This window comes from Diospyros lotus, chromosome 14 (genome assembly GCF_014633365.1).
Source record: "Diospyros lotus cultivar Yz01 chromosome 14, ASM1463336v1, whole genome shotgun sequence".
Classification (NCBI taxonomy): domain Eukaryota; kingdom Viridiplantae; phylum Streptophyta; class Magnoliopsida; order Ericales; family Ebenaceae; genus Diospyros; species Diospyros lotus.
The window spans coordinates 18,503,617-18,531,007 of NC_068351.1; the positions used below are offsets into that span (position 1 = coordinate 18,503,617).

Consider the following 27,391-nt stretch of genomic DNA (forward strand, 5'->3'; position numbering starts at 1 on the left):
ACATAACTGATGATCATGTCATTAATCATGACTTCTAGCATTATTCTTGTTAAAATTACATGATATATGGTTCAAATAGTGTGATTTGATATAATTCTAAATTAATTGATTCAAATTTGTTAGAGAATTGAAAATTGGGAAGAATTGGAAATGAATTGATAAACCAAAAGTGAACTGATCAATTCTTATCCAATTGAAATTTAGCAAAATCTAAAAAATCAGAATACTCATCTATCTTCTAACACATTCATAATTTATGAATGTTCAAAGAACTTGAGAATTGATAGAAAAATAAAGGATGTTGGAGATGAAAATGATGAATTGATTGAGGCCAAGGAGAAATAAGATAAAGAAAATCAAGAATAAGAATAAGAGGAAATGCTTGCATTCAATGATAATGCTGAAAAATAAAATGATTTTAGAGATGATGATATTAAAAATGGATATGCTTTTAGTACTTTAAGATATATCTTTATGATGTTAGATATTTAATATGAATATTTATTTATTTTAGTTGAGTAATATGAGATTTATGTTTAAATTTTATGTATTTATTAGTTTAATATATATATATATGTATGTATGTATGTATGATGATGATGGTGGTGGTAGTTGGGATCAATCACCATAACTCTCCTTGATTAGAGCATTTACAAGAAAATGTAGTGTTGGTTCTCTTAGTATAGTTTTTGATGCTCAAGTTACTATAATAAATAAGTAATAGATGCATATAAATACTTGAGTTTCATGGTTTAGCTATGGGCGTTCCCTGTTTTTATATAAGTGAGATGGGTCAGGATACTCATAGTTAGGATATGAATCCATCAAGTCAGATAGAGATAATACTAGACTCGAATTTTTTAGAGATGAAGTGAGTCAGATATCTAAAATTATATATAATATACTTGTTCTAGTTATCTAGAGTTGGAGAATTCATCGAATTTGATGGACATAGAGTTGACGGAGAATCATTTAAATCGGATAGACTTAGTGAACTCGTTAGACTAAACAGGCTTATATTTGGTGGAGAATCCTTCGAATTGAATAGAGTTGGTGTACTCGTTGAATTAGATAGAGATAGTCATCTCTAAGGTTTTCAAGCTCGAATATCTCCAGCCTTGCTGATAGGAGTTAGGTTCTCTAAAATTAGGATTTGAGAGTTAGATTTTGTAAACTTATTCTTTAAATCTAGGCAAGAGGGAGGATAGGTGTTATCTGTATGAAAGGCCATGTCGTTTCCCTATTGCTTATTGATAGTGACATATGACATGATGACATTGGTTGATTTTTTATTTTTATTTTTTTTTCATGGAGGAAAGGGGGGGGTAGGTTAGTACTTTCTCCTACTTTGAATGTCCCCATCATTTGCCCTCTACTCCTCAAGCTAAGCAATTTGTTCAATTTGATGAGTAACGAAATTGCCCTTTTTTGGCCACTTGGTGTTATGGTGGCTATTTCTCTTTCCCATGACTGTGCAATTAACATTTAAGAGATCATTCTTTGATAAATCATGCCTTTTCATTGTATATTTTTAGTATAATAATACACTCATTTAAATGGCAAGCGAGTTACGCAATTATCTTTCTTGGCCTATAAAAGGTCATGTCTTGCCATTGAGTTCTTCACTTGTTTTCTTTTCCTCTTAGGTAGCTTTTTTTAACAAATAAATGGGTTGAAAAAATTGAAATATGGAAAGCATTCTAAACAAAAGTGTTTTTTAGTATATTTGTTAAATTTATTTAGTAATCCTTGGAAAAGAAGTCACATGATTTCTTATCTGAGATTATTCATAAAAATTTATCTCTTATCCTTTTAAATAAATTTATCTTGGACCTTATAGATAAGAAAAAATTGACTCATATGTCCCCAATGCATTCCAAAAAACTTAACAAACAGTCTGATAAAAATTTTAGAATGCTTCCCATCTTTATCTTGATCATTCCATATTTTGGTTCATAAAGCATTACAATCTTATTTTGATACAACCTTATCTCCCTCATTTTAACAAATACTACCTTAGAAGGCTTAGTCATCAAGGGTCTAGAGGTTTCTTCAACTAGGTTAGTGTCTTCCTTTTCTTCCTAGTCTTTACCTTTATTTCATTTATTGTTCTTTCTTTATGCTTGGTTTTTATCGAGTTTATGGGGCTGCTCAATTTTACATCGAGCCACCTAATCTTGCTTGGTTCGGCTTGCTCAATCATCGTTGCTTCTATTGTTTGGTTTGCCTATGGCTAGATCTTGCTGCTCAATCTCTATCAGTCTACTATTACTTAGTTACCTTTTACCTGATTTACTCAATCTAATGCCAAGCAGCTGCTTCTTGGTTTACTATCATTGTTGCTAATCAATCTACTCGATTTGCTTGGCTTAATTATCCTTAGCTAGCCTCACTTCTCAGCCTGCCATCTTACCTACTCAATCCACTAGCCCATCTTGCTACTTAGTCATACCTTGATTGAGATGGATCTGCCTTAACCCATTTTTCTCTATTTTTAGGTTTTTTCCTTGCGCAATATTTATTATGTCTTTATCTGAGTCCAACTCTAGCTCAAGTAGTTTGAGTACTTGGTCTAACTCCTCCTTTGAGTTTTTAACTTGTCTTTGAGGAGACCAAGGGTGTTGGACTTGGAAGGGAAGTGTCATTTTGCTCCATTAAACTTGGTGCCTAGACTCCTAAGCTTGATGAGAGATTCAAACTATTTTTTCTTCCCAAAAACCTTACCATGTCCACTTGGTTGTTATTGAAGTTGAAATTAGAGTAGTGAAGAAATATCACCTTCCCTAAAAAGGTTATTGGTATCTTGTTGTGAGGGAATTGAAGACCCACAAAACACCCTTTTAAGTTATCTTAATTATTGTGTATGAGCATACCTTCCAAGTTGGGATAAGGCTTTCTTTGATTGCATCCATAGTCATTTTTCTCTCTGATTTTTTTTAACAAGTTCTTTTAGCTTAGATGGAAATACTTGACTTGTTTGTAGGGAATAACCCTCATCTTTAAGCTATCTAATCGGTTGGCGCACACTAGTAAGAGGACTCTCGAGCTCGCCATTTTCTTGGAAGAGTAGGAGAAAGTTATGGAGCTTAAAGATAAAGAGATCAAGCTAAGATCAAGTAGGGTTCTTGAGCTTGAAGCCGAGGATCGGGAAATGCAGCATAGAGGAGTAGCTCCATGGTGTCCAGGATCATAATGTTGAACTACTTACGAAGTCAATAGATGCCACGACCCTTCCGGAGGTGAAGGACTTCCTAGGAGCACAACTTCAAGAGGTATCTTGTGCCTAAAGCGTCTTAGGAATTGGCGAGTCAAATGTAAACTTGTTGGCCTGGAGAGTCGACTTTCCAGTAGTGGAAGTCGACTTTTGAGGTGGCAAAAGTCAACTTTTCCAAGGAAAGAGTCAACTTTCGGTGTGACCCAGTAGCCATTATTGAGTGTCAGGTGGCATGAAATTGGGAAAGGTTGGGGTATTGGCGGTGGCTAGTTTTGGGCATAATAAATTGAAGAAGTAGTGTAGACTATTTCACGCTGTTGTCTTCTTTTGCTTCTGTAAATTATATGGCATCTAGAAATTAATATGCATGAGTCACGCGGGGATAAATTTGAGATCTGGGTACGGATGATACGACAACCCTTGTGTCTAGCTTAGGAAGGGGAAGCTGAAACGGTACCGGATAACGTACTAGGTGTGGACTAACTAGGACCACCACATCATGAAATGGATTGGTTTTAGTACAAAAATTGTTTATGTACCTATTTACATCAGACCGCAGGTATGTGTGTACATATTTATATTCGTACGATAAGTGTGAGTGTTACTTAAATACTCAAGCCATGTATATGGCATGTATGTATATATTCCGTTATGCATATCTAATGTGTATAAAATTTTTAATTTAACTTGCACGGCCATAGACGGGTTTTCCATCAGGCCTCTATGTGAGCCTCTTGGTATTTCATCCTCTTACCTTGGTGCTTAACAAAGGTGAAGGGTTTAGGTTGATTATCAATATTTTAGCATTTAGGTAGGGGTTGGTTTAGCCAAACTAATTATCCTCCCTAATGTGCCCAAGTAGAAGTGGCCTTTTTTTTTATCATCCAGGGTTATCCCCGGACTTCATGGCAATTCAGGTGGTTCTCGATTCCTTCATTTATTTGGGGCGGTTCCTGACTCTCTCACCCTATATTAATTAACAAGCCAATGGGTGGTCAATAAAATGTACTTTTATTGAGGTAATAATACATCGGGAGTAGGGTGACCCCCTTCTTCTTTTACTAATAGAATTTTCCAAGGTTCTGAACATTCTAGGTGTGCTTAACAAGTCTTCCTCCCATATCTTCCAAGCAATATGGCCCCCGACTGAGTGTTTCCCTAACTCAACAAGGTCTTTCCCAATTTACTGTTAACTTATTAGAGTCCTTGGGTTGATTGATGCTTGTTTAGCAAAGGATGAGATGTAACGACCACAAAATAGGTCTAGGTGTTTTATTACCTAATTTCAATTAATGGCACTTAAATATGGATCTAAGTACTTTAATACTTAGTGATAACTGTTTTGATGGCATAGAAATAATTCTTGAATTGTATAATTTTATTTTATGGTTCATATGATTGTGAAAGTAAATGTATGGGTCAAATTTTAAAAAAATTAGAAACGATGTAATGGGTCGCAATTAATTAGTTAGCGAGGTCATGGGTTGACCTGGGTGAAAAATTAAGCCTAGTGGGCTTGATATATATATATATATATATATGGGGTATATGTTGAAATTGGTGGTGTTATAAATATATATAATAATAATAATAATAATAATAATAATAATAATAATAATAATAATAAAGAAAAAAAAATAAATTAGCATTTGCCAATAAAGCCCCTAGATATTTCTGCCTATAATATGAGAAGAAGGGCATTATAATAATTTTGTTGAAGTTGGCGTGCAACTTGTACGTGGTCCGTTTTCTGTGTGAAAATCTTTTAATTACAGTGCAAATCATCTTCTTCTTTTTCTACTGTTCCATTTTTTTTTTCCTCATCACCTCAGCGTCTTTCTTCTCCCTTTATTTCGGTTTCATCTCCTTCCTCTTCTCCTCCTTGTGCTATCAATTGAAGCTCAGCAAGGAGAAGGCTCAATCAACTTCAGGCAAGTTCTTTTTGCCTTCTCATTCACATTTTGTAATCCCTGTATATTTTATCTCTTCTTGAGCAATTGTTTGTTGCCAACCGAGTGACCCACTTGTTTTATATATATATATATATGCACTTTTAGCTTATTTGAATCTTCTGTTCCAGCCGAGCAAAACCATTTTTATATGCATAAATTCGCGCCCACGTTAGCTGCCCTGGTTCATCGAGCAAACCCACCCCTCTCAGTTTCCGTCCACTTTTATATATGTCTATATGCTTACTTGCAGGTACCATATATATACATATACGCTTGCCTATTTAATTAGTGTAATGTTTACTTATGCTTAGGGCTTGAGGCACTCAAATAATATACCTATATAAAGGCTTACACATGTTAACACCCTCTGTAAAATTAAAGACACCTAAATATATATATATATATATATGTGCTTAGCACCCACGCCCCCGATAACCCAGTAAATTGAAGTCACCCAATATATATATATATATATATTGCATATGCACGTTTAGCACCTATTTAGCCTATGTTTTGTTTAATATCTCTACATGCTATCAAATATGTAAACCCACCTTGAACACAAGGCACCCAAAATAATATATATATATATATATACATGTTAAAGCACCCACTGTAAAGCACCCTTTGTAAAGAATTAAAGTTCACCCAAATAAAATAATATAAATATATACATATGTTTATGTATACATATGTACGCACCATTGTATTTTTTTTCATGGGCATAACTTATCTATTAAATAATTTTGAATATGACAAACTTATGAGAATTCATATCAAAACTTTCCTTATATTTTTAGTCATTAGTTATGGGCAATAAATTAAATGTGTGTAAAGATCAATAGAGCCAATGTGCTTGATGTGGTTCTTTTAGTTGCATGGGAACTCGAATCACAAATTTGAGACTATTCGTGAAAATGTACTCATCATCAATACGTAATATTAAACTATGAGGATACTTATTTATGCATTTGAGAGCATGGCATCAAGATTGGTAACCTTGCGTCATTTCATAAATGGCATGTCAAAATATGATATATACACTATTGTTATTAAATTTTGCGCACCTATTATTTTGCGCGGAGAGAAGGGTATCCTAGAGCACCTGGTGCGGGACGAGGTGGCCATAGCCCGGCAGGTTGGCTCCATATTGAATGTGAGTTTTTACTCTCTTGATGCACTTGGCATATGTTGTTGATGGCTTGCGAGCCTATGAGATTGGGTACTGATATTAAATTTATATGCACATTTGCATACTGGTACATGGTGGTATGATACATTTAACTTGGAATTGATCAAGTCTTAAATTGTGAAACTTGTATACAACTGTTGAGTTCTGGATTACTCTCTTTTGGTGTCACCTTATTCTTGGTTCTTGTTTATTGTCCTAGAACTTGCTGAGCCTTGTGGCTCACTTGATCTTCTTTGCCATTCCAGGTAAAGGGAAGGCTATTATTGGGGGCGAATCTAGTGGGACTAAGGCCTAAGGATAGTGGTGTACGGGGACGCGTCCTAACTTGAAGATCATGTTTAGCGTTTTGGTGAGGTTTGAGATGAAATGATTTTTTTTTGTTTTGTTAGTTAACATTAGAGCCTCTTAATTATTTTGTATGGCCTTCGAGCCCCAAACTTATGAGATATTGGAAGTGTAACTGAACCTTAATTTAGTTTCTGCTGCTAGTAATGAATTAAGTTATTTTATTATGGTTTGTTCTATATCATCTCTGTGATGACCTCCTTTCGAATATCCTATGCTAGCGGGAATATTCGAGGGTGGGCCCTTACAATTTTGGTATCAGAGCATAAGTTAGGAAGTGAGAGGAGTCTCTGTACACCTAGGTTTGGGTAGAGTTAGAATTGTGTTTAATGGTCTAGTAAGCCTAAGTTAAGATGGAGTACTAAAAGGTCGTTTGGCATGCAGGAAATGAGTGGACGACGAGGAAGACCGCCGACTCGTGCCCGAGGCAACCGAGCCATCCCTACTCCAGTTCCTAGACCCATTCCTGAGCCTGTACCTGTTCCTACCCCTACACCTCCACCTGCACCGGCCACTTCAGCGGAGTCAGTGGCAGACTTGCGCCAGGAGGTTGGTGAGTTGAGGGGCACCATGACTGCTATGTTGAGGCACTTTGAGAATTTTATGGCACATCAGGGAAGGCAGGAGCAAGTACCACCTAGAGCAAGGAATGAACCAGGCCTGAATGAGAACGTTAATGGTCAGACTTCAAACCCAGTGCCACAGGAGGTGGAGCCCCATGGAGTGGATGGCAATATCGGGAGCCAGTTGGTACAAAATTTCATGGCACTAAGACCTTTAGAGTTTTGTGGAAGGACCGACGCATTGGTAGTAGAAGAGTGGATGATGGCAATGGAGAAGCATCTTAGGACGATAGGGTGTAGTGACACCCATAAAGTACAGTAGGCTACATATCTATTTCGAGGAGGAGCCGAGAGGTGGTGGGAGACAGTTCGACAGAGGTTTGTGGGCAGGGAGCCGTCATGGGCGGTCTTCAGAGAGCTTTTCAATGCCAACTACTTCCCAGCTTGGGTCCGAGATCAGAAGACATATGAGTTTATTGAGCTGACACAGGGCAATAGGATGGTGGCGCAGTATGAAGAAGAGTTCATCTCTCTGGCACGATTCGCTCCCGAGTTGGTATGTATCGAGGAAAAGAAAGCATCCAAGTTCCAAAGAGGTCTGCGAGTGGACATTAGATTTCACCTAGCTGGTGCACAGATCACGGATTATGCTACACTAGTGCAGAGGGCACATATCATAAAGAAGGAGAGGAGTGAGCTAAGGGCAGTTCAGGCAGCCGCTAGGGGATCAGGTTCAGCTCAGGGGCAAGGCAATGACAGGAAAAAGAAGGGAGCACCGAGGTTTTTTGGTAATGTAGCTGACATTCCTCCCTGCACCACTTGTGGGAAGCGACACCGAGGTGTATGTAAGGCGTGCTACGGTTACGGGCAGTTGGGGCACATAAAGAATGATTGTCCACAAGGGAAAGGTATAACGGGCAACAGGGAGGTGACTTGCTACCGGTGTGGAAGAAAGGGGCATACTGTTAGAACGGGAGCTATGGCACACACCAAGAGGGGGGTGAATTGGATATTTTAAAAATCTTGATAGAACTTGAAAACTTTTTGACCCAATTAAGGTTTTAGTGATTTAAAACATAGAACATATAAAATGACAAATGTAAAGCGAGAAGAATAAATGAGACAAAGGATTTATAGTGGTTCGGCTTAAATCAAGCCTAATCCACTACCTTAGCTCCCACTAAGGATTTTAAACCAATTCACTAAAACCTCCTACTTACACAAGTAGGCCCTCTAGCTACACAAGCTAGGAAATACAACCTCCTACTTAAACCAAGTAGGCCCTCTAGCTACACAAGCTAGGAAAAACAAGAAGTATACAATTGGAGAGAATCTAAGAGATGAATCTCTTAGTTACAATGTCTCTCAAAATTAAACAAGGCTTAATTGAATGGATTTACAATGATAGAACAAAGCCTTGGAGAGAAAATACAACAGTGAAAGCACAAAGATTGTAAGCTTCGACACTACAAAAAAACGGGTTTATTGCGGCGGCTTTTTTGCGGCGGTTTTGAAAACCGCCGCAAAACATGGAATTTTGCGGCGGTTTTTCAACCGCCGCAAAATAGGTTTTTTGCGGCGGTTTATTTAACATTTTGCGGCGGTTTTGAAAAATCGTCGCCAAACTAATTAATTTAAAATAAAAAATTAAATTTAGCGGCGGTTTTGTCAAAACCGCCGCCAAATTCATTAATAAAAAAATTCAAAAAAATTGAATTTAGCGACGGTTTTGACAAAACCGCCGCTAAATTCGTTAATAATAAAATTGAAAAATAAATTTTGCGGCGGTTTTAAATAACCGCCGCAAAATTTAGAAATTAAAAAATAAAAAATTAAATTTAGCGGCGGTTTTGTCAAAACCGCCGCCAAATTCATTAATAAAAAAATTCAAAAAAATTGAATTTAGCGACGGTTTTGACAAAACCGCCGCTAAATTCGTTAATAATAAAATTGAAAAATAAATTTTGCGGCGGTTTTAAATAACCGCCGCAAAATTTAGAAATTAAAAAATTAAAAATTAAATTTAGCGGCGGTTTTGTCAAAACCGCCGCCAAATTCATTAATAAAAAAATTCAGAAAAAATTAATTTTAGCGGCGGTTTTGTTAAAATCGTCGCAAAATTTAGAAATTAAAAAATAAAAAATTAAATTTAGCGGCGGTTTGGTCAAAAACCGCCGCCAAATTCAGAAATTAAAAAAATCAAAAAATAAATTTAAAAAAAAATTAATAATTTAAAATTAAAATTAAATTAAATTTTGCAATATAATCTAAATTTTTTAATTTTTTAATCAATTTATTTATTTAATTTAATTCAATTAAATTAAATAATTTATTTATTTTAAATTTATCAATTAAATAATATATAAAATGTAAATTTATCAGTTAATTTATCAATTAAAATTTTAATTTATCAATTAATTTTTTTCCCTCTCAGATTTATAAAATGTAAAATTTTAAAATATTAATTTATAAAATATAAATTTTTTATCTATAAATATAGAAATTAAATTCTAAATATATAAATTATTATATTTCATGTGCATAAAATATAAAATAAAATATATATACATGTAAACTAATTTATATAAAAATTTATAAATTAAAATATATATTAAATGTATAATAATTAATTATTTGTAATAGTTATTAAATATATACAAAATGAAAAAAAGGAGAGGAGAGAGAGAAAGGGGCGCTTTCATATTTTAAAAAAGAAGTTAGTATATGAATTATATTTTTTTAATGGGAAAAAGTATATTAAAACTGAATTGAATAATATTTAGAGAATATATATAAATACTATTCTTATATTGAATAGATAATATAAATATTTTTAGATTGATGATAGAGTCAAGAAAAACATATCAAATCTCAAAAAACTTGTTATATCACATAATTTTATAATAACTTTTTGAATTAAAAATAACAATACATCTAATATGATCAGAATGTACATTTCTCTATATAATATACAAGAATCTCTATATATATAGTATATATCAAACATGACTTTGATTAATAATATATTTAGTATTATCTTCATCTATATTGTGTTTTGATTAATCAATAAATGCAATGCATTGTGTTGTGTTTGATTAATTAAGCATTACAATGTTTGATTAATCATAAATATATATGAATTAATTTAAATTCATATGGTCGAGACATGAAGTTTAAAAAAACACTAACAGTGTCAATGGTTGAGATCAAATACTCAACATATTTTCTTCCCAAAACCATCCCATCCCCCATCACCTCACAAGTATCATAACCACTATCAGAGAGACAGGCGGCGAGACAGACAGCCGGTCACTTCCCCAAATCCATGGCATGGTCACTTCCTTTTTGATTTTTTCTTTTAACTCCCTCTTTACTTCAAATGTCTCTTATCACAACCATAGCCATAGCCACTGAGTTCTTTGTGGTCAACGCTCAGATGGCTTGCAATAGTGTAAGTTTTAAAAAACTTAATTGGGCTTAATCCAAAAGAACTTGACCAGGCTTAATCCGTGAATTAAGCCTGATCTAGTTACTTCGCTTATTCATTTGTTGTGTCTTGGAGGTTATAAAATCAAATTAGGAATTAGCTTATTCATTTGTTATCTTTTCTTAAGAAAATAAATAAATTGATAAATAGATGATATTTTAAAAAATTAAAAATCTAATATTACGTCATAATGCCAAATTTGATGTCTACTTTAGGAGTATTTATTCGATTTAAACTGGTCCAATTTGATCTTAACTAGTCCAAACTATTTTATTTTTTTATAAACAATATATGTACATCAGAATAGAGAAAGAAGAAAGGGATGGAATAGGAATTTTAATATTTATTATAAATGCATATTATTAATAAATAATTAATATTGTTTATTATGATAATTTAAAATAATATATATATAAGATAATTATTAACAATAAATAACCCTAATTAGTTTTCAATCTTAATTAGATAAGTGGCCAAATTAGATAAAAACTAATTACAGCCAACAAGGGAAGGGATGGATAGAAGTTCGATAGATTTATAATATATTTTTAAATAAATATTAATTTGATATAATAATTTAAATTATTTTTTTATTATATTATTAATTATCATAATTATAAATTATTATATTTTTATCAATTAAATAATTAATTATATTATTTTTATAAATTATTTTATTATTATTATTTAACAAATAAATATTAAAAAAAACAAACAAAAAACTGAAAATGTGGGCGGGAATTACTCCCGCCGTCTCTCTCTCCCTCTCTCCTCCCCTCCTTCCCCAAATCCCCAAATATAACCCTAACTCACCCCTCTCCCCCCTTCTCTCTCTCTTTCTCTCTCTCTCTCTCTCTTCTGTGAACTACTCCCGCCGTCGACCCATCCGCCGCCGCCTCCGCCTTAGCCGCTGCCTCCAGCTCGATCGAACTCCGCCTTCGCCGCTGCCAGATCCGGCTCTGGTCGTCGCTGCTACGTCCGTCGTCGCCGCTGCCTCCGCCTCTTGTCGCCACAGCAGCCGCCGCCTCCAGCTCGATCGGGCTTCGCCTCCGTCGCTTCCAGATCCGCCTCCGCCTTCATCGCTGCCAGATCCGCCTCAAAGGTATATATATTGTGTGTATATGTATTCTGTGTGTATGTATATTCTGTGTGTGTATATATTTTGTGTGTGTATATGTTAACAGTTGGACTTTGAGTTGTATGTGGTTCAGTTTTTTAATACACAAATTTTACTACAAATATTATAAATAAAAGTAATAACATCTCAAATATATATAATCGCTATCAAAATTGTCCCAGACATCTATACTTAGTTTAGTTTCAGCAATGGTGTGCATATCGTATGGCCATAAATCCACAAAATGGTAGTTTTCTTGAGTTTTCAGCAATGGTGTGCATATCATATATATGCTTTTGTCAATTAAAAAATTTACTTGAAAGAAAGATGTTTTAAAGAGTATATCCATAGATTATTTAAGGGTAACACCGTCACAAAATTGTGACATGGCTTTAGAAGTGGGAGAATCAAATTGGTGTGTTCTCCCTTTCTCCAAACCTGCCAGTTAAATCTTTTGAGTTTCTATCAGTTAAAATCTTTTTAATTAATATCAACCGCAAGACTTCAGCAATTTTCCAAACCTAGAATTGAATAATTTACAATCCTTGGACTTATTACTGTTTTCATGCCCAACTGCTTTCATTTTGTTGTATTTCCTGTATGCTAAACAGTACTTATAATCCTTGGGTGGGTTATTTGTTATAAATACATTCAATATTTTATTTCCTATCTAATACATAGAGCATTTTCTCAAGTATATTGATGTTAGCAAGGAAGTAGGTACATTAGTAATCCTTCCAGATAAAACTATTGAGCACAGCTACAAAAGGTATCAACATTTGCTTGCTTTGGGCGGTTTAGTTGCTTGCAACATGGGTTGCCTGTTTTTGTTTTTGTTTTTGCTTTTTTTCCCAACTGAAATCACCTGCAGCAGAATTGGGCGTGGAAGTTGATGTTTTCTCTAGATGAATGTTGCATTTTTGCTATAGTTTTGGTGTACTCTGTTGGAGATTCTGCAGAAGGTTCTTGGAAAATATTTCCCCTGGGTTGCTGAGTTGTTAGTTGGTAAGAGAATTGCCTTCACTTGCTTTCGTACTTGAAAGTTTAATTATGTTGTCTTAGCATAGTATTCTTTAAGAAATTGGAAGTTTTATGGCTGTGACAATATGTTCCAATTATTATTCAAATATTATTTGAAAGTTGATGTTATTTGTGTTAATGTGGCAAGTTAACATGCGAGATGTTACCTCTTTTGTTATGGTATAGCACCTCTTATCATAAATTAACTCTCTATTGAACACTATATCATGCTGACATAGTACACACCCTACTTTAATTTTACATGATACAATCCTGCCTCTTAGATGTTGCACACTAGTACAAATCCTGCCTCTTAGATGAGTCCTGTGATTTTATTTTAATTCTTCAAATAGTGGAACAGTCATCATTGGAAACTTAATTTGCAGCTTCATGAATGTACAAAACTATTGGTACTTTGATTTACTTCATTGTTTTGTTGAAGTAAATAATGTTTCCTTTGTATGCAGTAATAGGACTCTCTTCTGTTGTAATGGTGTATACTGAGATTTACAGTACCCATGGGAATTTGCATATTCTTATTTTTACTATTGTAGGGAACCAAGGCATTTTGCATGTTCATTTGTCTTATAAATGTAATTATTTATTTTAAATAATTAAACCCATAAGGGAACAAGGCCATCACCATGAATGAGTAACTGGCAGCGTCACGATGGTTGGATTGCTATTTTGTTCATATATATATATATATATTCTATTGGGAACATATAGATAAATATGTATCCTCATTGGAATGTCCATTGGCTATACAATCACTACATCAATAAGCATGGTGTAAGCCGCTAAGTAATTTGCATACATGGAACATATAGATATAGATTTATAGATATAGATATATAGCAGACTTATGTTTACGCGGACAAAGTTATTAACATTGAGATTGGGTCTTTTACCTCTATCCATATTCTTATCCGTTACTAAATTTGTTGTTGGTGAGATTCAACAATAACTTTTTTTTTTATAGAGCATATCAGCAACTTGTTCTGTATATGTTCTACTTTGGATTATCTATAAGTGTACACGAGAGAAGCTCTCTAATTCTTGAAATACCGTGTTAATCCAGTTGTATATTCTTGATTGTATTATGAATTTTTATGAATTGCATTTAAGTGATTGGTGGGTCCATTGTGGGCTTTGTGAATTTATTTGGGATAAATGATTTGCTTTAGTGATGTCTAAATTTAAAAGGAGTATTGAAATTTTGCAGAATTCAAAAACAAGTATGAGAAAGCCAAAAAAAAATAGGTCTCAAATGTCGGGGGCAGTATGCTTACCTATGGTTCTATTCCCATGTCAGAGTATAAGAAAAAATTGATAATATTTGATATTTTTTATTATTTTTATTTTACTTAATTATTTTTTAAGAAATAACAATTTTTGTATGAACATTTTTTTTTTCTTACAGTCGAAGCAATTTGTAAGTATACATTACTTATATCTTTTTATATTATTCTATTATGGTTAATTAATTTTTTGATATTACAACTTATTTCATGTATTTATGATGCTTACAGGCTAACTTTCAAACGCTACAATAGGAGGCATCATCACACATTGAAGGTAAGTTGCCATTATCGTCGAGCTTATTGGTAGAATAGATACAAGAAGCTATTAAGACAGCTATGAAATCCTTTCACAATCACCTGTCAGCCATTCAAGGTAGATTGCCTCTCCCGCCGTCGTCTTCATCATCACCACCCTTAGATCTTTCGGATTATTAAGAGGATTCGTTATTTGTATGGATGATAGAATTTATTATGTATTTTACTATTTATGAATGTGTAATTAGTATGGATAGATTTTACAATGTATTTTTAATATTTATGGATGATGTGTATTACTTTATGGATTTATTGTATTGTATGAATGATTTTTTTTAGTTCGTATATTGTGTTTATTAGGTTGAATTTTGAAATTTTTAAAAAATTATTATTTTTTAATTATATTTATATTTAAGACAGATGTAGAGACGGAAAAATTCGTTATAAAATCTTTATTAAATTACGAAAAAATTATTTTGTAAAAAAATTTGTCTTAAATTTGAGACGGATTTAGAGACAGAATTTTTTGTCTCCAATTTTTTTTAAAATTGAGACGAATTTTGAGACAAAAAATTTGTCTCAAATTTAAGACGAAAAAATTATCTTAAAAATTTCTTGACGGATTTAGAGATAGAAATAGCAGCGATTTTAAAATTGTTGCAAAAATTAAAAAAATTGCTATCAAATTATTTTTTATAATTAAATTAAATAATTTAATATTAAATTTAATTAATTTTAACGGCGGTTTTAAAACTGTCATTAAATTTTAAAAATTAAATAATTTAATATTAAATTCAATTAATTTTAGCGGCGGTTTTAAATCGCCGCTAAATTTTAAAAACCGCCGCTAATTGCGGCAGTTTTCAAACCGTCGCTAATTTAATATTAAATTCAATTAATTTTAGCGGCGGTTTTAAACCGCCGCTAAATTTTAAAAACCGCCGCTAATTGCGGCGGTTTTCAAACCGTCGCTAATTTAATATTAAATTCAATTAATTTTAGCGGCGGTTTTAAACTGCCGCTAAATTTTAAAAATCGCCGCTAATTGCGGCGGTTTTCAAACCGCCGCTAATTTAATATTAAATTCAATTAATTTTAGCGGCGGTTTTAAACCGCCGCTAAATTTTAAAAACCGCCGCTAAAAATATCACTTAGCGGCGGTTATACCAGCGGTTGCTAAAAACTGCCGTTAAATGCTGCGCGACGGCTGTATCTGTGGCGGTTTTGGAAACCGCCGCTAAATTACTTAGCGGCGGTTAAAAACCGCCGCTAAATGTAAAAAAAACCGCCGCTAAATGTCAGTTTTTTTGTAGTGCGAGTAAAAATGATTTGAACTTCTTTAGATCAACTCGTTCCCATCCATTAGTCTTCTCTTGATCATCCATGACTTGTATTTATAGGCTTCCCAAAAGATTGAAGAGAAATGTAGCCGTTTGTGACCGTTGGAGTTGAAAAACTAGTCGTTGGAAGCTTTCTGTAAAAGATATAGTCGACAGAAGAAAATGCATAGTTGACTATTTTTACAAATAAAACAGAATATACTCGACAGGAAAAAACGTATAGTCGACTATCTTATAACACAAAAATCCCATAGTCGACAGATACATATGCACAGTCGACTATTGCAAAAATGTGAAGAAAATTTTGAATTTTATGAACAAAAATAGTCGACAGATGAAAAGGCATAGTCGACTATCCTTACTTGATAGTCGACAGATGAAAAAATAGTCGACAGAAGCCTTAAATAGTCGACAGATCAAATCAGCATAGTCGACTATTTTCAGACATAGTCGACAGCACTAAACCACATAGTCGACTATCCACAAACATAGTCAACAGAACATAAACACATAGTTGACTATTCTTTTTATAAAAACTGAAACGATAAATGATAACATGAAAAAGAATATTTTGAATCATAAAATTCTTTAACATTGAAATCTCATAACTTTATTTCATCATCAAAATACAATTGTTTTTCATCATCAAAATTATATCAAATGTAAAACATCAATCTCCCCCTTTTTGATGATGACAAAACATTTTATGAAATACCCAAAAGTCTCCCCCTTTTTGTCATAAATCAAAAAGGATAAATTTGAAAGAATTTTAACACAAGATTAAGAGGGGATTGGGCAAAACATCAATGGGGTAAGAGTACATGTGAGAAAAGATAAATTTTTACAAACTCCCCCTTAATAACATATATCAAAAAGATTTATTCTCCCCCTTAATTTTAGAAACCAATATAAGTTTTCAACAAAATCATAAAGCCACACTTATAACTCAAGATCATCAAAACTTATAAACACAGAGAGTTTAAGGATAGAAAATATACCACTAAGATTAAATTTAGCAAACTCTCTTACTCTTAGTTGGTAGAATGAGGAATGATCTTCTTGTTCACTTCCTCTTTTCTTCATGCTTGATTCATTCATAAATATTTTTCCTTGAATTTCATTTGAATGACAAGCAACCTGCAAAGATAAATCATCCACAAGCTTTTGGTGCCCAAACCACTTTGGGGTCACCATAGTTAGCATTGAAAATTCCTTTTGGAACCCATATTTGTTTATATCTTGTAGGATGGTTTCTTATAAAGCATTTGTTTACATAATGCCCACATTGACCGCAATAATGACAAGTGATTTTAGAATGTGAGGTAAAATTTTGTTTTCTTTTCACAAAGCCACTTTGCCCTTTTCTTCTTTTATGAAAATCTTTTCTTTGAATCTCAAGAGCATTTTTCAAATCTTCTTTCTCTTTGTCAGCTTTTTCAAGAGATAATTTTAAACATTTATTTTTCTCTTGAAGTTCATCATTTTGAGCTTTCAACATTTTCTTCTCATTATTCCACGAATCTTTTTCTTCTTTCAATAAGCTCACTTCTTTATCTAAAGATTTTAATTTCTTCTTTAAGACATTGTTTTTCATACTGATATTTTCAAATTCATTCATCAAATCATTGAATGCATCATGCAATTCATCAAGAGTAAAACTTAAAATTAAATCACTAGAATGGGAATGATTCTCTTCTATGTTGGTCATAAGACATAGGTTGACCACTTCCTCCACTTGAGATTCGTCACTAGAGGATGAGTCATACATTTTCTTCTTGAACTTCTTTCCATACCTCTTAAATGATGGACATTCGGATATGATATGCCCATACTTTTGACATCCATAACATTTAACTGCATTTTTATATTTCTCCCCCTCAAACTTATCTTTCTTCTTCCTTAGGTTTCTTCTTTCCAATTCTTTCAACATTTTTCTACTAAGAAACTTTTTGAATTTCCTAGTAATTATCATCAAATCACCATCATCATCATCATCATCATCATCACTAGATGAGTGTGAAACTTTGAACAAAAGATTCTTATCTCTATTTATCTCATCATTATCTCTCTTCAACATGATCTCGTGAGTCATGAGAGATCCAACCAAATCATCAAAAGATAAGTTATCTAAGTCTTTAGCTTCTGTTATGGCAATGACTTTGGATTCCCACGATCTAGGTAAACTTCTTAGAATTTTTCTAACTCTTTCTCCATTTGTAAATGTTTTACCTAAGGCCTCTAAATTTGTGACAATATTATTAAACCTAGTAAACATCTCATTAATAGGTTCCCAAGATTTCATAGAAAAAAGTTCATACTCATGAATTAGTAGATTTACCTTTGATTCCTTGACTTGACTGGTGCCTTCATGAGTGACCTCTAATTTGTCCCAAATCTCCTTGGCCGTTTTGCATGTTGAGACTTGGTTAAACTCTTCGACACAAAGAGCACAAAACAAAGTGTTCATGGCTCTTGCATTTATCTCCATATCTCTTCTTTCCTTTACTGTCCAAGTCTCCATATTTTCCATATTGGCCAACGTAACCCCTTTCTTAATCACTTGCACAAGACTTGTATCCTGCATAAGATAGATGAGCATTTTTGTTTTCCAAAAATTAAAGTTAGTACCATTAAAGAAAGGTGGACGAGTGGTACTTTGACCCTCAACTATTGATGAGCCGAAAATATGTGCCATTTGACAAGATCTTTTTCCCTAGGTTGTTAAACTAATGAAAAACAATGGGAACAAGGCTCTGATACCAATTGTTAGAATTGAACTTATATGACAATGATCATAAATTTGATGAATGAACCACATGCACTCATATATATATATATATATATGTTCAAAGAATAATTGGTCATCTAAAAACATAAATCTAAACAAGTTAAAATCAAAGCCTTGAAGAGAGAAAAAAAATTGAAGCACAATCACTGTAAATACAAACGAGTAACAGTAAGCTCAAATTAAGGCAACAACCACAACAAGGAGGACAGAGGTATGGGAACCAAGGCAACAAGATGGAACAAAGGCAACCAATGCCGAGACTTCAGGGGACAGCACCACCATTGGCACTACCGTCAGGACAGGGTACCACAGACGCTGGTCGACCCCACACCCAGGGACGAGCATTCGCTTTGACATCAGCAGAGGCAGAGAAGGGAAATGACACTGTGCAAGGTATTCTCTCCCTATATGACATTGACGTGCGTGTTTTGTTTGACACGGGGTCTACACATTCATTTGTTACACCTAGGGTTGTGTGCTATATTCCATTTTCTAGTACATTGTTGCCTTATTATTTGATCGTGTCTACACCGGGAGGAGTTGAGTTAGTGGGGAGTGAAGTCTATAAGGGATGTAAGATTATGGTGCATGATAAGGAACTGCCCGGGGATTTGATAATCTCAAACATACATAATTTTGATCTTATTTTGGGCATGGATTGGTTATCTCGACATTATGCCAAGGTGGATTGGTTATCCACTTTGAGTTACCTCAGCAACCAGTCATAGCGTATCGAGGCATTAAACCAATGACTGTCACTCCTATGATATCGGTGATGAAGGCTAAAAAATTGATGCGACATGGATGTGAAGCGTATTTGGCTTTTGTGACCACGGGCAAGGAGAACGATACAGAATTGCTAGACATTCCTATAGTCCGAGAATTCCCTGATGTATTCCCTGATGAGTTGCCAGGTTTGCTGCCACCGAGGGAGGTAGAGTTTTCCATAGAGTTGATGCCAGGAACCCAGCCAGTTTCCAAGGCACCTTACAGAATGGCCCCAAATGAACTAAAGGAATTGAAAGTACAGCTTGAGGAGTTGATTGAGAAGGGATTCGTTCGCCCAAGCGCTTCACCTTGGGGCACTCCGGTCTTGTTTGTTAGGAAGAAGGATGGATCCATGAGGTTATGCATAGACTATCGCCAGTTGAACCAGTTAACATTGAAGAATAAGTACCCTCTTCCCCGAGTTGATGATTTGTTGGACCAGCTACATGGAGCCTCAGTCTTTTCTAAGATTAATTTAAAGTTGGGGTATCACCAAGTAAGGGTCAGAGAAGGAGACATTCAGAAGACTACATTTCGTACTAGGTATGGCCACTACGAATTTGTGGTCATGCCATTTGGGCTGACGAATGCTCTGACTATCTTTATGGATTTGATGAATAGGGTTTTCAGGGAGTACTTGGATTGTTTTGCCATTGTGTTCATCGATGACATTCTCATTTACTCGCCGAGCTTAGAAGAGCATGAGAACCATCTCAGGTTAGCCTTGCAGAGACTTAAGGAAAAACAATTATATGCCAAGTTCAGTAAGTGCGACTTCTGGCAACGACAGATGGGATTCTTAGGGCATGTAGTATCCGGTGAGGGCATTTCAGTAGATCCTGAGAAGGTGAAGGCAGTGATGGATTGGCCAAGACCAACCTCAGTGACGGGTATCAGAAGTTTCTTAGGACTAGCCGGTTATTACAGGAGATTTATTGAGGGTTTCTCCAAACTATCCTTGCTTATGACGAAGTTAACTCGGAAGGGAGTCAAGTATGAGTGGAGCGAGGCATGTGATCGTTGCTTTGAGGAATTGAAGAAGAGATTGACGACAGCGCCAGTATTGGCTATTCCCAAGAGTGGGGAGAAGTTTACCATCTTTAGTGATGCGTCGCACTCTGGCCTTGGGTGTGTGTTGATGCAGGATGGACAAGTAAATGCATATGCCTCGAGACAGTTGAAGAAGCATGAGATGAATTACCCCACACACGATTTGGAATTGGCAGCCGTGGTATTTGCACTCAAGATTTGGAGGCATCACCTTTATGGGGAGAAGGTAGAGATTTATACTGACCACAAAAGTCTAAAGTACCTTTTCTCACAAAAGGAGCTAAACATGAGACAACGCAGATGGATGGAGCTACTGAAAGTCTATGATTGTGAAATTTTATACCATCCCGGGAAGGCCAATGTGGTGGCAGATGCCTTGAGTCACCGAGGAGCATACATGGCAGCTATGATGGTCCATGAGTGGACGCTTTTGAGGCAGATGGGGGAGATGACTATATCTGGACCCGAGAAGAGACCTACTGTGTATTGTTAGTACCTGAGGGTACAACCAGATTTGATGGAGCAGATTAGGGTGCAACAGTCTTGTGATGTGAAGTTGGCCCAGATTTTGACAGATATGGGAAAGTTTTCTCCAATGGGATTCAATCAGAGAAACGACGGGATGTTACTATTTCAGGATCGAGTCTGTGTACCTGATGATGTCGGGATTAGAAAGGAAATTTTGGCAGAGGCACATAAGTCTCGTTATACCATTCACCCTGGCACGGTAAAGATGTATCAAGGTTTACGGCGGCACTTTTGGTGGGATGGACTAAAGAGAGATGTGGCCAAATATGTGTCCCAGTGTGTAGTATGTCAACAGGTTAAGGCAGAACATCAGAAGCCGGCAGGCCTTCTACAGCCATTGCCCATTCCAGAGTGGAAGTGGGACAACATATCTATGGACTTTGTATCAGGGCTGCCGAGGACGACAAATGGGTATGATGCTATATGGGTGATAGTAGACCGTCTGACTAAATCAACCCATTTTCTGCCGATTAAGAAGACTTATCCTTTGAGCCGTTTGGCTAAGATGTACATCGAGGAGATAGTGAGATTGCATGGGGTCCCATCTAGTATTGTGTCGGATCGGGATCCTCGTTTTACCTCGCACTTTTGGGGGGCATTATAAGATGCTTTGGGGACGAAGTTGAGATTTAGTACCGCTTTCCACCCACAAACAGATAGGCAGATAGAGAGGACCATACAGACGTTAGAGGACATGTTGAGGGCATGTGTGCTAGACTTTCATGGCAGTTGGGATGACCATCTGCCATTAGTAGAATTCGCCTACAACAATAGTCACCACTCCAGTATTGGTATGCCGCCTTATGAGGCGCTCTATGGTAGGCCATGTAGATCACCCATTTGTTGGGAGGAGGTTGGAGATAGAGCCTTGTTGGGGCCGGAGATTGTGGAACAGACAACGGAGAAGATTTGCATCATCAGAGCGAGAATGAAGGCCGCCCAGGATCGACAAAAGAGTTATGCTAATAAGAGACGACGAGACTTGGAGTTTTCGAGTGGGGATCATGTATGGCTGAGAGTGACCCCCATAAAGGGCGTACGCCGATTTGGGGTGTCAGGGAAGCTTAGTCCTCGCTATATTGGGCCATTTAAGATTTTGGAACGGGTTGGCACTTTGGCCTATAGGTTGGCCTTGCCACCACAGTTATCTGGCGTTCATTACGTCTTCCATGTGTCCATGCTGAGGAAGTATGTGCCAGATCCTCAGCACATTATTGACTATCAGACTATAGAGGTCGGGGAAGATGTGGCGTACGAGGAAATGCTTGTCATTATCTTGGAACGGAAGGAGAAAGTGCTACGGAACCGTTCGATTCCTTTTGTGAAAGTTCAATGGCAGCGTCATTCTTCAGACGAGGCTACTGTTAGAACAGGAGGTGCTATGGCACACACCAAGAGGGGGGTGAATTGGTTATATTAAAAATTGAAGTAGAGAAACAGAGATATCAATCGTGTAAAAACAATCTTGTTTTGTGAAAAGTAAATATGAAATCTTATGAATGAATGAATGAATTAAGTAGGGATAAAAATGCTAACATGAACAAATAAAAACAGGAAGCACAAAAGACAAAAGATTTATAGTGGTTCGGCTTTCCAAGCCTAATCCACTACCTTAGCTACCCACTAAGGATTTTGAAGCAAATTCACTATCAACCCCCTACTCAACCCGAGTAGGTCCTCTAGTCCGTGACTAGGAAAAACTTACAAACCTCCCAATATAATGGGCCTTCTAGCTTACGCTAAGACAATTACAGTAATCGTGAAGATGAGAGTCTAAGAGTACAAACTCTTAGTTACAAGCTCTCTCCAACTGATAAATTTAGGCTTACAATGAATGTAACAGTGTATACAAAGCCTCAGAAATGTAAATACAGAGAGAAAAGATATTAATCGCTCGATGTAAAATGAAAGCTCGGTGGTTGAAGATATTAAATGTTTTCCAACAACCTTCAATCGATTCTCCCAACCCATATTTATAGTTGATGGTAGATAGATCCAAAAATCTGACCGTTGTGGTGGTTGGGCGAGCATTAAATGCGCCAAAAACTAGCCGTTGAAATTTTCTGTGAAACACATAGTCGACAGATCAAATAGGTTAGTCGACTATTTTATCAAATAAAGCTAGCCATAGTCGACAGACAGAAAAGCATAGTCGACTATCTTATAACACAAAAATCTTATAGTCGACAGATCCTTTTACATAGTCGACAGATCAAAAATTACAAAGAAAATTTTGAAATTCATGAACAAACATAGTCGATAGATGAAATAACATAGTCGACTATCCTTCCACAATAGTCGACAGACTCAAAAATAGTCGACAGATGCAAGATATAGTCGACAGACTGAACAAGCATAGTCGACTATCCTTATGCATAGTCGACAACACTAAACAACATAGTCGACTATCCTCATTTTGTTTAATTTATATTTTACCTTCCATTTACTTTAATACATAAATGTAAATAAGAAAGTACCCCCCATTTGGATTCAATAAAAATATCAAAAAAATCAAAATCCATAAGAATAAAAAAGTAGAATTTGGATTTTAGTAGGAACTTAGGATTTTGCTATTTTACCACCTCCAAAATATACACTTTTCATTTCTTGAAAAATTCGTTAAAAATTATTTTATCACTAATGAATGTTACTTATTGAATTACCGGGAGTTAGTTTTCTAAAAAGAAAACATTTTCATATATGTCTCCTTATAAGGTGCTAGTTTTCCAGACTTAGAAAAATATTGAAACGATATCAAAATGAGTTTCAAGACATGATGCATGAACTAAAGGATTTTTCATATGATTAAGTTTCAAACCAAAACCTTTCATGCATGTTTCAAAATATGAAAAACTTATATTGAAAACCTTTCATTTGAATTTCTAGTTGGTCTTTTGCCTTAGAACAATTTTAGCTCTATGTTGACCAATGACTTCAAAGCTAATTCGAAAAACATTTTAGGAGATTTTATCATAATACATGTTTATTCACATCTCCATGTATAAGAATATAAATCATTTGGTTTTCATTTTAACAAAGTATTTGAAATTGATTTTTGTTGAAAACCATAAACTTGACTCATGACTTTGGGATAAAACACGATATTATTTTTCATCATCAAAACTAAACACAAGGGTAGAATATCAGCTACTTGGGAGCGCGAGGATGAGATGAGACGTTTTTTCCCCCAGCTTTTTGCATGACTAGGTACGAATTTGGGGACCAAATTCTTTGAAGGGGGGGAGAAACTGTAACGACCACAAAATGGGTCTAGGTGTTTTATTACCTAATTTCAATTAATGGCACTTAAATATGGATCTAAGTACTTTAATACTTAGTGATAACTGTTTTGATGGCATAGAAATAATTCTTGAATTGTATAATTTTATTTTATGGTTCATATGATCGTGAAAGTAAATGTATGGGTCAAATTTTAAAAAAATTAGAAACGATGTAATGGGCCGCAATTAATTAGTTAGCGAGGTCATGGGTTGACCCGGGTGGGAAATTAAGCCTAGTGGGCTTGATATATATATATATATATATGGGGTATATGTGGCTTGGGCTTAGGCCCATTGAGATAAATAATTTAAAAATAATGAAATTGGTGGTGTAATAAATATATAATAATAATAATAATAATAATAAAGAAAAAAAATAAATTAGCATTTGCCAATAAAGCCCCTAGATATTTCTGCCTATAATATGAGAAGAAGGGCATTATAATAATTTTGTTGAAGTTGGCGTGCAACTTGTACGTGGTCCCTTTTCTGTGTGAAAATCTTCTAATTACAGTGCAAATCATCTTCTTCTTTTTCTACTGTTCCATTTTTTTTTCCTCATCACCTCAGCGTCTTTCTTCTCCCTTTATTTCGGTTTCATCTCCTTCATCTTCTCCTCCTTGTGCTATCAATTGAAGCTCAGCAAGGAGAAAGCTCAATCAACTTCAGGCAAGTTCTTTCTGCCTTCTCATTCACATTTTGTAATCCCTGTATATTTTATCTCTTCTTGAGCAATTGTTTGTTGCCAATCGAGTGACCCACTTGTTTTATATATATATATACACTTTTAGCTTACTTTGAATCTTCTGTTCCAGCCGAGCAAAACCATTTTTATATGCATAAATTCGCGCCCACGTTAGTTGCCCTGGTTCATCGAGCAAACCCACCCCTCTCAGTTTCCGTCCACTTTTATATATGTCTATATGCTTACTTGCAGGTACCATATATATACATATACGCTTGCCTATTTAATTAGTGTAATGTTTAGGGCTTGAGGCACTCAAATAATATACCTATATAAAGGCTTACACATGTTAACACCCTCTGTAAAATTGAAGACACCTAAATATATATATATATATATGTGCTTAGCACCCACGCCCCCAATAACCCAGTAAATTGAAGTCACCCAATATATATATATATATATATATTGCATATGCACGTTTAGCACCTATTTAGCCTATGTTTTGTTTAATATCTCTACATGCTATCAAATATGTAAACCCACCTTGAACACAAGGCACCCAAAATAATATATATATATATATATATATATACATGTTAAAGCACCCACTGTAAAGCACCCTCTGTAAAGAATTAAAGTTCACCCAAATAAAATAATATAAATATATACATTTGTTTATGTATACATATGTACGCACCATTGTATTTTTTTTCATGGGCATAACTTATCTATTAAATAATTTTGAATATGACAAACTTATGAGAATTCATATCAAAACTTTCCTTATATTTTTAGTCATTAGTTATGGGTAGTAAATTAAATGTGTGTAAAGATCAATAGAGCCAATGTCCTTGATGTGGTTCTTTTAGTTGCATGGGAACTCGAATCACAAATTTGAGACTATTCGTGAAAATGTACTCATCATCAATACGTAATATTAAACTATGAGGATACTTATTTATGCATTTGAGAGCATGGCATCAAGATTGGTAACCTTGCGTCATTTCATAAATGGCATGTCAAAATATGATATATACACTATTGTTATTAAATTTTGTGCACCTATTATTTTGCGCGGAGGAAAGGGTACCCTAGAGCACCTGGTGCGGGACGAGGTGGCCATAGCCCGGCAGGTTGGCTCCATATTGAATGTGAGTTTTTACTCTCTTGATGCACTTGGCATATGTTGTTGATGGGTTGCGAGCCTATGAGATTGGATACTGATATTAAATTTATATGCACATTTGCATACTGGTACATAGTGGTATGATACATTTAACTTGGAATTGATCAAGTCTTAAATTGTGAAACTTGTATACAACTGTTGAGTTCTGGATTACTCTCTTTTGGTGTCACCTTATTCTTGGTTCTTGTTTATTGTCCTAGAACTTGCTGAGCCTTGTGGCTCACTTGATCTTCTTTGCCATTCCAGGTAAAGGGAAGGCTATTATTGGGGGCAAATCTAGTGGGACTAAGGCCTAAGGATAGTGGTGTACGGGGACGCGTCCTAACTTGAAGATCCTGTTTAGCGTTTTGTGAGGTTTGAGATGAAATGATTTTGTTTTGTTGGTTAACATTAGAGCCTCTTAATTATTTTGTATGGCCTTCGAGCCCCAAACTTATGAGATATTGGAAGTGTAACTGAACCTTAATTTAGTTTCCGCTGCTAGTAATGAATTGAGTTATTTTATTATGGTTTGTTCTATATCATCTCTGTGATGACTTCCTTTCGAATATCCTATGCTAGCGGGAATATTCGAGGGTGTGCCCTTACATGAGATCTCTTGGTAAAAAGGTTGTTATTCGTACTCAGCGATTATAATACAAAGCCATATGTTGGTTGTAAGTAGCTTGCCTAATTCTTGCTCAGTCTCATGGCTCATCATGTAGGTTTAAGTTACCTTAGAGGTTCTGCTAATTTAATTCAAGATCAAAATGTTCTACTTAGAAGGTGTTACTTTTATCTCTATTAAAACCAAGTCTTTTAACCCATAACATAAGTTGAAAGGAGTTTTCCCAGGTACCAATCATGGTGTAATTTCGTAAGACCACAAGATGTTTAACGGCTTTTCCTCCCATTAACCACTATAACTCCCTCTACCCAAGTATAAAGCCTTTAGAGTAAAGTCATGTTGGTAAGCTCAATCTATACATTGGCTTGAGAATGGTCTATAAAGGTGAAGTGTTGCTGATTGCAAGTTCCTTATACCAATCCTAAACCAAGCAATCTTTCATTAGGACAAAAATAATCCCAAATCAACATACAATGCATTTCTACAAGAGCAACTTCACTTTTCGACCGATTATAATGGTCACTTGCTCGACTTCTACCATTTAGTGAAGTAATCAACAACCACTATCAAGTACTTGTTCTATCTTACAACTAGAGAGAAAAGGAAAGGTCCGAGGATATTCATCCCCTAATGAGCAAAAGTACAAGGATGAGCCAAATATATGGGCTTGGTAGCTGAAGCATGGATTAGGTTTCAAACTTTTTAG

General features: G+C 35.2%; 1 long non-coding RNA gene across 1 annotated transcript; it reads left to right on the forward strand.

The window, feature by feature from the left end:
* The first annotated feature begins 11,494 nt into the window (after positions 1–11,494).
* LOC127790828 (uncharacterized) lies at positions 11,495–14,753 on the forward strand. Its single transcript, XR_008020830.1, has 2 exons — positions 11,495–12,875; positions 14,423–14,753. It is a non-coding gene; the product is annotated as an uncharacterized LOC127790828 (long non-coding RNA).
* The last annotated feature ends 12,638 nt before the right edge of the window (positions 14,754–27,391 follow it).